Source organism: Macadamia integrifolia, unplaced genomic scaffold (genome assembly GCF_013358625.1).
Source record: "Macadamia integrifolia cultivar HAES 741 unplaced genomic scaffold, SCU_Mint_v3 scaffold537, whole genome shotgun sequence".
Classification (NCBI taxonomy): Eukaryota; Viridiplantae; Streptophyta; class Magnoliopsida; order Proteales; family Proteaceae; genus Macadamia; species Macadamia integrifolia.
In genome coordinates, this window is record NW_024870478.1 from 295,141 (window position 1) to 309,056 (window position 13,916).

Genomic DNA, 13,916 nt, shown 5'->3' on the forward strand with positions numbered 1-13,916 from the left:
AAGATTCGTCGATTGTCATATGCCAAGTCCAAGGTAAGTGGAAAAAAAAGGAGGAAAAGCTAAAACCATACCAAGGGTGTGTAGAGTCTCTAATGAAGCAGTTCACAGAAATTATTTTTGACTATTTCTAGAGGGACAATAACAGGTTTGTCGATGCTTTGGCTACTCTCGCATTGATGGTTGATTTTGGTCCGGGTGAGTAAATACAACCATTCATTATAGATCGGAGAGATCATCTTTCACATCAAAGCTTCATCAATGCCCTAACAGTAGATGGTAGGCCTTGGTTTGCCTATATTGTGGATTTTATCAGAGAGGGGAAGTACCCTGCAGATGCTACCCAAGGAGATAAAAGGTTACTGAGGCGTTATGCCACCCAATTCATATTACACGAGATATTTTATACAAGCGATCTTTTGTTGGTGTACAACTGGTGTGCGTGGATGAAGATCAAGCACAGACAATCTTGGAGCAAGTACATCAGGGAATCTGTGGCCCTCACATGAATGCCCGTATGTTGGCTAAGAAAATTCTCCGCTTAGGGTATTTTTGGAATACACTAGAAGCCGATTGCACAGAATTTGTGAAGAAGTGCCATAAATGTCAGATTTTTGCCAACATCATCCATGTGCCCCCAACAGAATTGCACACGCTGAGTTCTCTGCGGCCTTTTTCCACTTGGGGTATCGATGTGATTGGAAAAATTAACCCCAAAGCTTCGAACGGGCACGAGTTTGTGTTGTTAGCTATTGATTACTTCACCAAATGGGTAGAGGCTCAGTCATACGCAAAACTCATAGCAGCAAAGGTAGCCAAATTTTTGCAAGAACATATCATTTGCCGACATGGGATGCCCCATGAGGTGATTTCTGACCAAGGTCAACATTTTAGGGGCAAGGCACAGGAGTTGTGTGACCAATTCAGGATTGCAAGGCACAGGTCTTCTCTTTATCGCCCTCAAACCAATGGAGCGGTTGAAGCTGCAAACAAAAACATGAAGGTCATACTCCAGAAGATGGCTGATAGGAACAATGATTGGGCTGACAAATTACCTTATGCCTTATGGGCTTATCGAACTTCTATTAGAACTCCAATTGGGGCAACTCCGTACTCTTTAGTATATAGGATGGAAGCAGTCCTCCCGGTTGAGCTAGAGGTCCCCTCTCTTAGAATCCTCATGAACAGTCAGATTCCAAAAGCAGATTGGCTCAAGTCGAGGTACGAGGAGTTGAACCTCATTGATGAAAAAAGGATGAAGGCAATGGACAACATGAAGAAGTATCAACTGCGAGTTGCAAGGGCCTTCAACAAAAAAGTCCACCCACGTTCCTTGGAAGTTAGAGATTTGGTTTTAAAGGAGCAGAGAGCACCCATTCATGACCCAAGGGGCAAGTTTAGGCCAAACTGGAGTGGCCCTTTTGCGGTGAAGTAAATCCTCCCGGGGAAGGCAATACGCCTTGTAGATCTTGATGGTCAAGAACTGCAGTACCTGACCAACTTAGATCAGCTGAAAAAGTATTATGTTTAGCCTCTGCATTCAGAAAAAAAAAAAAGAATGCAATGAAGGAAAACTGCCTTTGAGGCATGAACTACGCTCAACCTGATTCCTAAATTTTTAGGATACGTAGGCAGATTGAAAGTCAAAATCGAGCTCGGTCAATTTCCGCCACACCTCATAGCGGGTTGGACCTAATTTTCCATTTTTAGCTATCCCTTTCCCCATTGAGACAAATGGCTTCTCGCTACTCTTATCATCAGGAGGTGATCGAGTCCGACTAAGAATTCTTTCCACAGTCTCTCAAATTCGACGGATTTCAAAGAGTTTTCATCTTTAGTCCTTTTTTCAAAATGACTATTTTGATTGATGTGATTTCTCCCATGAACTCGTCATCCTTGCAAATAATTGTCTTGATCTAGCTCGAAGACTCCATCTACCGTTCTCCTATTCGATGGTTCCCAAGAGTTTTCAATAGCCCCTCTTTTAGCTTAAATTTTTCTTTAGTCAGCGTGATCCCTCTTGTGAGGTCGCTATCCAAAGTAGTATCCTTACTCTACCCGTGGTAAAACCATCGGGTTAGTTTCCTTCGGTATGTGTGTCTTAACATCTGTTTTAGTTTAGGGTTTGGGCCCAAACATGATCGTGGTCATCTGAGAGACCAATCTTACATTTTCTAAATTGGCTCAAAGGGTTCTTAGCTTTTGCAAATGACAAGTGAAATAAAAAAGAAGGAAAAAAATCAGTATACTTTTGGTGGATGTGTCATATGATATTTTCCTGTAAGTTGGTCCTTTCCTTAACTTACATTTTATGATGTACCCAGGAAATCCGAGTTGTGTTTTGTTGCTCCCATTATTATCATGGATGTTGCTTTCCGCCGATGGATGGTAGCAATGAGGGACGACGACCCTAAAGTCCTTGAAGAAGTGCACCTTTATGCACTCTTTCAGCTCCAACGCATCAGTCCATGTCGTGCTTTGATACATGAGGCATCTCGTTTCAGGATCCAAGAACTTCATGTTTTTCGATTCGGAACTGTGGAAATTTTCCCTACTCTGGAAGAATTTCGAGCTTGTCTTGTTTACAATCATCGGGGAGATGTTTTTCACCCAACATTGCAACCCGTTAGCTCGATAGAAATTCGATAATTTTTTGGTTGGAGTACTGAAGAGGCGAGGCAATTCATTGCAAGTGATCAAATCAATATTTATGCTGTTATCCAGGAGTTTGCCCCACTTCGATCAAATACTGAAAGCTTTAGGGTGCATCAAAGGAATGCTTTCCTTTTCTGCATGATCGCTCGTTATCTGTTGCATTCCCCCAAGTGTGGAGGCTTACCCATTATCATCAACGTCATCCGGCAGTTGAGACAAGGTTACAACATTATCCCTACTGTTTTGGCGGAGACTTTGAGAGGACTTGATATTATGACAGGTCATCGAAATTTTCGCACTAGTGACTTTAATGGCTGCTTCGCCCTCCTCTAGGTATGGTTAGTTGAGCACCTTCAATTGGTCCAACCTTTGGTTACAGCTCATTTGGAACCGTTTCAGTATTTCAAGTGAATTTAGACCTTTAACTACCACGATGCAACAAATTGGCCTGAGCGACTGAGAGCCCTCATGGAGCGAAGCATCAGGTGGGAAGTCCATTGGTGGTCAGTTCGGAACCCTGTTTTACACACTTCTGGCTGTGACTATGTCAGGTTGTTAGGCATATCCCATACCTCCTTCTACATACCGGCTCGCTTCATGCGTCAATTCGGTTTACCTCAGGGTGCCCTAGGGGATGTGGGTACCGCGCCTATCACAGAGGCTTTAACAGAAGGTTTGGTGAATTCCATTGTAGCCTCGTGGAACCATTTGGCTCGCCTAGGTTAAGGTTGTTAAATTGAAGATCTTTTGGTCTGGGCAGCGTTTACTGAGTCGTTTCCCACCTTTCTGCTTTTCAAAACTTGTAGTAGCCGTGGCACCATTTTTTTTCCTTTCAATGAAAAGACTTTGTCCATTATGATGATCAATCTACTAGCAACATTCTCCTTCATGAACATATGGGCTTTGTGTGTTTTTACTAACCATTAACCTTCGTATGATGGTGCTCTTTCCAAGCCCCTTGGCTTTTGGATCTAGACCTCTCGTGGATTCGGCATGTGATGGCATCTCGAACACCATTGCGATATCTTAAATCCAATGCAGTTATTTGTTGCTAACTTTGCTAAGCTTCATGTCCTTATTCAGATATTTGAGATCCAAAATCTCCCAAGTTTTCCTTTGCTAATTCCAATATAGGTGCACAACCAAACACATCATTGGGACCAATTTCGTGAGAATCCTTAGGATCACAACCGAGCACCGTTGTTGATCCCCGCTAAGCACCGTTGTGCTAGGATGATCACCCCTGCAAAGAATCCTAAGGTTCATAGTTGTGCATGACTGCCAAGGTGGACTATCTGCACCAATTTGTCGAGAATCCTTAGGATCATAGCTGAGCACCACTATCGATCCCAGCTGAGCACCACTACGCGAGGACTATCCACACCAACTTTTTGAGAATCCTTAGGATCACAACCTAGCACCGTTGTTGATCCCAGCTAAGCACCGTTGTGCGAGGATGATCATCCCCTGCAGAGAATCCCAAGGTTCATAGTCTTGCACGACTGCCAATACAGACTATCCGTAGTAACTTTTTAAGAGTCCTTAGGATCACAATTGAGCACCGTTGTTGATCCCATCTGAGCACCGTTGTGCTAGGACAATCACCCCTGTATAGAATCCTAAGGTTGACAGCCACGCAGCTAGAAACTCAAATTTTTGGCATCACACAGTTTGGGCATTACCTCTGTATTGACTAACCGCGGCAGGTTTTCAATCATAGTAGCACCCACACGCTACCTGATTTCGTATGTGTCATCGATCGACATTTCCCACCTTTGGTCTTATAGCTCGTTTTGCATTTGCATTTGCACCTCCGCCATCCTTGAGCCGGATGTCGGCGGTACTTTGCTCCTGATGTCAAAATGGTGTGTTCTTTTTTTTTCCTTTCGACCGTTACACAGATCTCGATCAAAGAGAGGCAATCTATAGACACCTAATTTTGTCACCCCCCAGCGATGATGACATAAGAAGAATTATATGTTGGACATTTTAAATTTGGAGAATTTTTGAGCTTAGAGTAGAAAATAACCATTTTTTTCTATGAACTTTCAAGAGAAAATGTTTTCAAAAATTAGAATTTGATGTTGTGGATTATTATTGTTTGTCCCCTCAAGTTGGACATTACATTTTGATGCGAGAACTATGTGAATCGATGTCCGATTCTCTCTTTCATTATATGATCCGGGTCCCTACTTTATGCATATTTTTGTAAAGGTTCTCGATCAGGACCACAATCATGTCTCACATCATTGGATAGTGCTCGGACTGAGCTTTCTAACGATATATTATACGTCGAATTCTGACTAACTGTTTGAAAGATATGACCCTCGGAAGTTGACTCCAAAGTTCGGTATCAGATTCCATTCCGAGCAACCAAGGAGTGTCACATGGCACCAAACCCCTTTGTCCAAAAGCAAGCCTTTTTGGACAATTCTCTCTAGTTTTTTAGTCCCACATCAGAAATAAGAGAGAATTGTCTCAAATCCCAAGGCTATAAGTATAGCCCTTCCTCTCTTCCAAAAAGGGAGGAGAAAAAATTGAGAATTTGGGAGAGAGGATGGCCCCATTAAGGTTTTGGCTAACTCTTCCCTCTAAAATCAAATATTCTCCAAGTCTAAAAGTTTAACACATTAATCCTTCCTTGAGCTGGGAGATCTAGTCTGATTCGGTTCGATTTGGGGCTTGAAGCACAAGGATTATCTCCCCTTGTTTCTTGATTAAAGCCAGGTTTAAGGTATTTTATTCTCCCAATAGCGATTTAGAATTAGTTTAATTAATAGATTAGGTTCTAATTCATTAATCGATTCATTTAGATTTAATTAGGTTCAATTAGTTTCAATTAGGTTTAATTTCTTTTGTTAAATGTGAATTGGTTTATTCCGGTTCAATTGGGTTTATTTTGTTTTAATTGGGTTCAACATAGTTTGATTTGGGTCGTTGGGTCCAACCGTTGATTTTTGCTAATCTGTTTTTTTTCTTTTTCTTTTTTTAATTTGGTTTGTTTTCTATTACTATTATATCTTGGTTTAATGAATCAATTTTATTTGTGGCTTAATATATTTACATCACTAGGTTCGATTTGATTTAGTTTTCTTTTTATTGCTTTTTTTTTTTGTTTTTGTTTTTGGACCCTTAGATCAAAATCCTACATGTAACCTAATCCCATTGTTTATTCTCTTTTCTCTTCCATCTTTCTCCTTAACCGAACATGCACCTCTTCTCCTTCTTCTTCTTCTTTTTCTTCTTCTTCTTCCTCTCTTCTCTGTTCTTCGAGGAGGTAGCTACCCTCCAAGTTAGTTTGTGACCCGTTATCCAGCCGTTCACGGAGACATTCGTATCATTGGTGCTTTCATTGAGAGCTATGGTGGACGGAACTTGCTTCGGCCAACTAGAGTCGGTTAAGCTCCTCAATAAGACGACGGCAGCGCACAATGAGTGTCTAAACTCCCTTCGATCCACCATCACCATCCAACAACAGTCCATCTCTGAGCTTATGTTACGATTCACCACCATTGACAATCGCCTTGAGAAAGCCTTGCACATCAACCCATCTTACCCACCTGAAATTTCTTTTGCCTATCCATCCACCTCTACCTTACCACTACCACATACCACTCAGCCTATACCACTCAAACTCATGCGATTCCCCTTGATTTTCCCAGATTTGATGTCATTGATCCAGTTGGATGGATCTTCAAGGCCGAACACTTCTTTGACTACCATGGTGCCACCGGCGATCAACGCCTTCTGATTTCTTCTTTCCATATGGATGGCCTTGCCCTCTGGTGGTTTCAAGGGGTCCTCCGTGTCACTCGGTTCACTACCTGGCCGGATTTTACTCAAGTATTGAAGAGCCATTTTGGGATTTCCAAGTTCGAGGATCTTCAGGGCACTCTGCCCAAACCCACATAGTCGGCCTCATTTGCAGACCAACAATCTCGAAGTGAAGCTTCGGCAAACCTCAACACCAACATCTCTCCACCAATTTTAATCAGTCGTTTCATTTCTAGACCTCGATTCGACAATCCCAATGAAGTATTGGCTCTCCGATCAAGTTCTATGTCCCAAACAGTTGGTCTCATCCATCAACAAGAAGAGAAATTCGTTGAATCTGACACCTTATGATCCAATCTGGCATACCTGCTTGTACTCGACCACCACTTCTCCCTTCACCGGCACTCCCACCAACCACTGCTGCCCCGTCTGATCATCGTATCCCAAAATCCGTTGGAATCTATAGCTCAGTGCTCCGAACTAACATGACCACCATACCTCAATCGGTCCCGGTCCAATGTCCAACCTCAACAGAGATGCAGCTCTACCGAGAGGAAGGCCTATGCCACAACTTCTGTGAGAAATTCTCCCCTAGCCACAGATGTAAGCCTCGCCAACTATTTTTGCTCTTGTATGAGGATGCCGCCCTAACTACGGATTTGTTGGATGAAGACTCGGCAGCAGATGCTGAACCTTCCATTCCAATCAACTTGAATCAATCAATGGAGATTTTGAATCATACTATGTTAGGCTACTCTTCCCCTCTAAAACTACGGATGTCAAGGACTATCGTCAGAACTCCGATACAAATTATGGTTGATGGAGGTAGCACGCACAACTTCTTCCAAAGTCGGATCGTCCAACATCTTGGTCTCGTTATTAAAACCTCTCCCAACATCACGGTCTTAGTCGGAAACGGTGATTGCATTTCTAGCAAACGGATTGAGAGACACCTCCTAGAAATTTTAGGAGAGCTGCTTCAAGTGCCTCGTCAAAGAAGGGATGCAAGCCAGTTAACAACTTATGAACATGGTTTTTGTGTTAGACTCAAGGGATCCTATGCTGGGAGCAAACCTAAGTAATATTGTATCCATAACCACTTGAGCTTCATAGTCATGTATCACAAGAACCTTGAGACTGCTTCTACTCACGTGGCTAGCCCCCCCCCCTCAAACCGGTTGATAAAAATGAACCAATTTTAGTCCATTTCTTTTTATCTCAAATAGTGTGTCCCTTTAGAATTAATTATGTATTTAATTTAGATTCAGATATCTTGCCATATTGATAATCATTAGATTTAGATAGGTTAGTCAATGTCATGTTTGCCATGCTTCGTGTTTATTAACATGTTTTTGATACATGATGATTCTTTTTTTTGTTTAAATCAATTCATTTTTCTCATGCATGTAGGTTAGCTGGTATTCATATTTTGTCCACTTCTCACTCATATCACCACGTGGGACATTTACAACCATTGTATATTTAACATAATAGTTAGATTCCATTTACTTAAATTGAGGTAGTTAATTAAATAATTATTTTAGTTAATTAAATAAAGTCTTAACTCATTAGATTAATTAACGTTCATAATGCATTTAATTGACTCTTAAAATTCTGTTTTAATTGTTTAAATTATTAGATTGATTAGGTTTTCCAAAACTTCCATCTGGAATAGTTAGATTTGGGTAGCTTTCACCATTCAATTCAAGTTTTTGTCTTTCTTTAAAAAATCTTTTTACCTATTAGATTAATAGATTAATTAGGATTGCAATAATTCATTTCACAAATTATTAGGGATTATGATTAATCATTTTAATTAATTCAATTTAGGATTTCATAAATTCATTAATCAACCATCTAGGTTAGGCTCAATTAATCGAGTTAATTCAATTTAGGTTTTCACAAATTGCTCAACTAATCCTAAGTCTAGGCTTATTTAATTAGATTAATCTAAGACTCATGATACATTAATTAAATCATTTAGGCTTTTTAATTTTTAATTAGTGTAATCGTTTTATTATTTGCATCATAACCTAGCTAGCATAATTTAGACACTTGGCTTAGGGTTTTCACATGTCATACTTAGATACCTAGTTTATGGTTTTCAGTGACCTAGATTTAGGACTAGTTAGTAGGGTACAAACAAACTTTGGTCAAACAAAAGGAGACTGGCCTTAGGGTCGGGCAGACTGGGTGCCTAACAACTTTCCAGTCTGTCACTTGACACTTGCCCAGAATCTTGGTGCAAACCAGCCTTGTCCATCAGAGTCATTAGTCTCTCTCCCTTGATTGGGAGAGACATTTATGGGTCCTAGACCCTTTCCAGGTGGCGACTCTCTTTTATCTATAACGTGTATCGCCCCTTGGCATTTGATGACCAGGGGATACTATCTCATCTCATTAGGGTCAAACCCAAGCGTGTGTACACACACTATGCGCCATATCGTGATCCCAACGAAGGTCCATGATACCTATATGGGGATATAACAGTATACACATACCCTATAGTCTATAATGTGATATTGAATTGTGGAGGGACTAATGCGGAATAATCTACTTAAATTGGATAATGATTGTTACATCTACCCAGCATCACATTTATTGATTAACCTTGTATTATGAATACAGTATTGTTAAGATGCATAGCATGCTAGGTGAAATCCCAATGGGATCCTACCCCTTTCCTATAAGTTCAACATATATGTATAACATTTTAATGGTTATGAATTCTTTTTGTGATTTAAGATTTTGGATCCTTATAAGAGATGAGATCTCATATTAGGATGGAGGAGATTGTTAAGAAAAAAGAATTGTATAATATTTATTTTCCTATTGTTAGGAAAAGAATTTTATATTATTTATTTTCCTAATAAATTTGATCTTATCTATTATGATAAGATTGGTTTTGGTTTAGTTGTTGGCTTTGAATAGGATACTCATTACTTAGTTGGATGTTTTTAAAACACTAACTAATAGGGGATTCTAACTGGCTAAGAATACATAGATTGACTAACCAAAAACAACGTGGAAGAGATACGAGAGAATAGTTCTCACGGTTCTCACCCTCCTCTAGAAAACGCCTCTCCCATCTCCCTCTCTCTCTCTTCCTTTTTGAGTGATCGAGTATGATGATCAGGATTTTATGAAAACCTTGACTATTGTGGAGGAGGTTGGATCCAAGGGAATGCAAAATTGTACGTGTGGGAAGGACTTATTCCGAAAGGTCTAAGATTGCGTGGAGACTCTGCACTTGTAGAGTTTTAGGTAATGATCGAAACCCTCGTATTGATTATTTCTTGAATGGTCTACCCTACTGGTAAGATGATCCGAATAGCTTCTACAGATGCCATCTTTTAGTGAATACTTAGCTCCTTTGAGATTTGGCTCTTGATACCATGTGGGAGTTTGAGATTGGGATAAACTGTTCCACTCATCAGTAGCCGATAAGGGCTTTGGTACTTATAATAATCTTATAGAATTTATAATGTTGCCATGTATTACTTGTTACAATAAAGGGCTCTGGTGGGGAATTATCATACTAATAATATGTGAGCGGGAATTACAATTACATGAGTGAGAAGCTAAGAGATATGTATGGACTGTTTAGAGCTCTCATCCAATACAGTTATGTGTGTATGGCCATTATCCTTTTCACATAGAAAATATTTTCACAAGATTACACGTGCGAATACCATTAATCCTGATTATGACTCAATCTTCCTTATGTTGCATAGAGTACAAAAGGGACTGCAAGAAATTAAAACAAAAGTTTTAGCATGATTTCTAACGATAGAGCCAAAGACTTGCCTAGGTGCACAATTGACCTTTCAGCATAGTGTTATTCTGGAGGGCTAATATGTAACCGTTTTCTCATAATGTCTTTTTATTTTTTAAACTGTTGTGATAAAATATGACCGGGTGATCTTTTTTGTAAGACTTGGTACTCCACTCTAGAATTGCACAGAAGAGCAAACAAATGCGAGTCGAGCCGACCCGACGGTGGACCTTCTGATACCTAAGCCAGATTTCTTCAACAACAGATACTCTAGGCTATGTTTGGTTGTAAAAGGAATTAAAGGGAAGGGAAGGGAAGGGAAGGCAAGTGAAATTTTCATACTTAAAATATATATATATATATATAAACATTACCCATGTGACTTTAACATTAACTTCAAATCATTAAATATTTGGATATAAAATTTCACTTTACTTTGTATAAAAAACCCTTTACTATAATATGTAAAATAAAAATTACATGTAAAATAATTCATTACCAAATATGGTTAAAAAATTTAAATAATTTATGCAATCATGTGGGGTAACGATTATAAACATTTCTTTTTAAAGTATGAAAATTTCACTTCATTTCCCTTTAAATTCCCATTGCAACCAGAGGAGCCCAACAGAGTTTTTGATGAAATAATCGATCCTCTTTTTTGGGGCTTACCTTGATATTTATAGACAGTAAATGAAGAGAGACAGTTAAGGATAGTCCTATTTTGGCAAGTAGTTCATTCTTATTAGAAAATCTCTTAGAAGAGCTCCATTAGGTAGATGCTACCTTATTTGTTATGAAATCTCCAAGCTATAAAATCTCTGAGCTAGTGATAAGATCTGCTGAGCTGGCAGCGAGTGATCCTTAGTATCATCTCGCAATTATCATGATCAGATTGGACTCCTTGGGGAGGCAATTTGATAGGTCAGCCATATAGATAGGCGATCTGAGAGGGACCCGAGGTGTCGGTTTAGCCAAGGGATGACTTGGGAGGTTGGTCTTCTCAGGGATGACCTGGATGGTTGGTTCCACTAAGGGATGGGGTCGGCTTGGCCAAGAGATGATCCAAGGGGTCAATTTTCCCAAGGATGACCCAGATGGTCAGGTAGACCAAGGGATGACCCGAGGGGTCAGTTTCCCTGGGATAACCTATATGGTCAGCTTGGCCAAGCGATGACCCAAGGGGACGGTTCAGCCAAGAGATGTCCCAAGGGGTCCATTTTCCCATGGATGACCTGGATAGTCGACTTGGCCAAGGGATGACCCGAGGGGTCGATTTTCCCAGAGATGACCTAGATGATCGGCTTGACCAAGGGATGATCTTAAGGGACGACATTTTTACCCTCATCGCAAACAAAAAAGAGGGTTCCAGTTGAGTTTTGTAAAAATAAAATTATGGATAGTAATAAGTTTGCCTATTGGTGCTAACTCATATGTATCACTAATATTACAATTACAAGCTCTATATCCATGCAGCATAATTATGCAGGTGCAAAGCTAGGTCGAGTTCTAAGTCTATATTTCCGTTCCAGTTTTAGAAACCAATTTGGATTTCTTTTCTTTATTTTCCTTGTATATGTAACCAGTTGCCGAGATTTGGATGATATTTTTTAGTTTACCCCAAGTTTGTGGGATTGAACTCCTCTGTGGCACAAACACAGTGTTTGGCGTGCGTCCAACGATCAGAAACGCCTTGGCACGGAGCCCAAGGCAGTCGCACTCAGTCCAAGGTATTTTTGGGCATTGGATGCGCGTGCCAGACACTATGTTGTGCCACAGAGGAGCCAAATCCGAGTTTGTGAGAGTCGAAGGTGGTTTGACTTCTACATTCTGCCTCCTCTTCCCTTTCTTATTCTCTCATTATTTTATTATTTCTTCTCTATTACTGTTGCTCTCCTACACCAAACTCAAGAAAAATTGTTCTAGTGGTACTAGCAGTAGCCTTGCTTTGATTTTTTAATAAAAAATAAATTTTTATTACGTTTTTTACCCTTGGACCATACCATATCCAAGTTTTAAAACCATGCTCCTCATAGGCAATTCAATCAACAAACTTGGTTTCATAAGGTTGGACATTCACCCAAAAAAAAAAAAGGTTGGGTATGGTTAAAGACTTATCTACCCTTCCCTCTTCACATTGGTTTCTTTTGTCCCTTATTACTTCTAAATTATAGATTTACCCCATTCTTTAAAACGTGATTACCATATGCTACTGCCCTCTTTGGTATCAATTTTTCTTTTGATTTTTGTTCATAAAAATGGTTTCGGTTCCATTTGGTATCATTATGGGGCTTGCTTCTATTTAAAAAACCATTTTTCTCAAGTAATTATCAAACCATTTTTATGTTTTGATATAAAATGATTTTCATTAATGATTTTTATTACATAGGTAAAAATAAAAAATAAAAAAAAAATGATACCAGAGAGGGTCGTAGCCTGATCTACGGACTCTACCCCCTTCTTTAATATCAGCATAGAGTCCCTTTGTGTCCCATTGCTTCTTTGTTTAGCAATATCCCCTTGGAAATTCTATTTTATTCTAAGATGGTCGTCAATATCCCATTTACATATTGGTCTAATCTAGAGATTGGCCAGGTGGGCCCATAGCAACCCCAACCTTAGGGTTTCGACCCTAGGACCGCATCACATAATAATTGGCCATGGATGAAGAACTTCTCATTGTATTGTATCATATAATACTTAAAATGACTTCCTTAACTAACAAAAATGTATCCAGAAAAATAGATAATATAGGTTTCTGAATAACAATTACAGATGTTGACTTATCTAGTAGAATCCATTCTTTGATGACTTTCTACCAAAAAAAAAAATTCTTTGATGACTATCCCCTTTTAGTTTTTAGCAACAGAGAGAAATTTTGAGGTCATTATATAACATTCATCTTATGTGGATACCTAAAGATTTGCCAAGCACTCAGTCCAATTCGGATTTGCCAAGCACTCAGTCCAATTCAGATTTGCCAAGCACTCAGTCCATGTCAGCCTTATACCCTCCCTCCTCTTGTATTTAACTCTACCCATTGAAAGTGGTATCATTGAGGTTTGAACAATTTTGAATAGATAAGCCGACAAGAAGGCCTTATGCCTCAAGTTCCATGGAAAACTAAACTAGAAGTTCCCATGTAAGTTGTGAAATTATGCTTAATTTCCCATGCAAAGATCAACTATCAGTTTGAAGTTTTTCGCTTTTTTTTTTTTTTTTTGCTAATGATGGTATCGAGACCTTTGACCTAACTAGTCCCACAGGCCCATACTGAACCCACAACCGCATAGACCGGGTCATACTGGGGTTGAATGAGAACCATTCAACTTTCACTGAAAGCAATGAAGAGCACTAAACACCCCCATATGAGTGGTCTAAGGTGTGCCTAATGGGAGTTGAACTTAGGACGTCCGATTTTGAAGTTTTTCACAATAACCTCAGAGAAGTGCACTAACCCTGCACCGAAATCTCTAAAAATCTAAAATTTGAAGGGTAGGGTTCCTAAAAATCTAAAATTATAAGCTGGTCCCATTGCATGTTCAAAATCCATAAAGTCTAAGTGAGTTACACTAAGGCAAAGGAATATCCAAAAATCATTGATTTATCTCTGAACATACTGTATTTGTCATTATTTTCTTTCCCGGACCAAGAAAGGCTAACATAAGAACTCTACAAAAGCTCTTTACCCTTACTACCACACATAATAGATGGC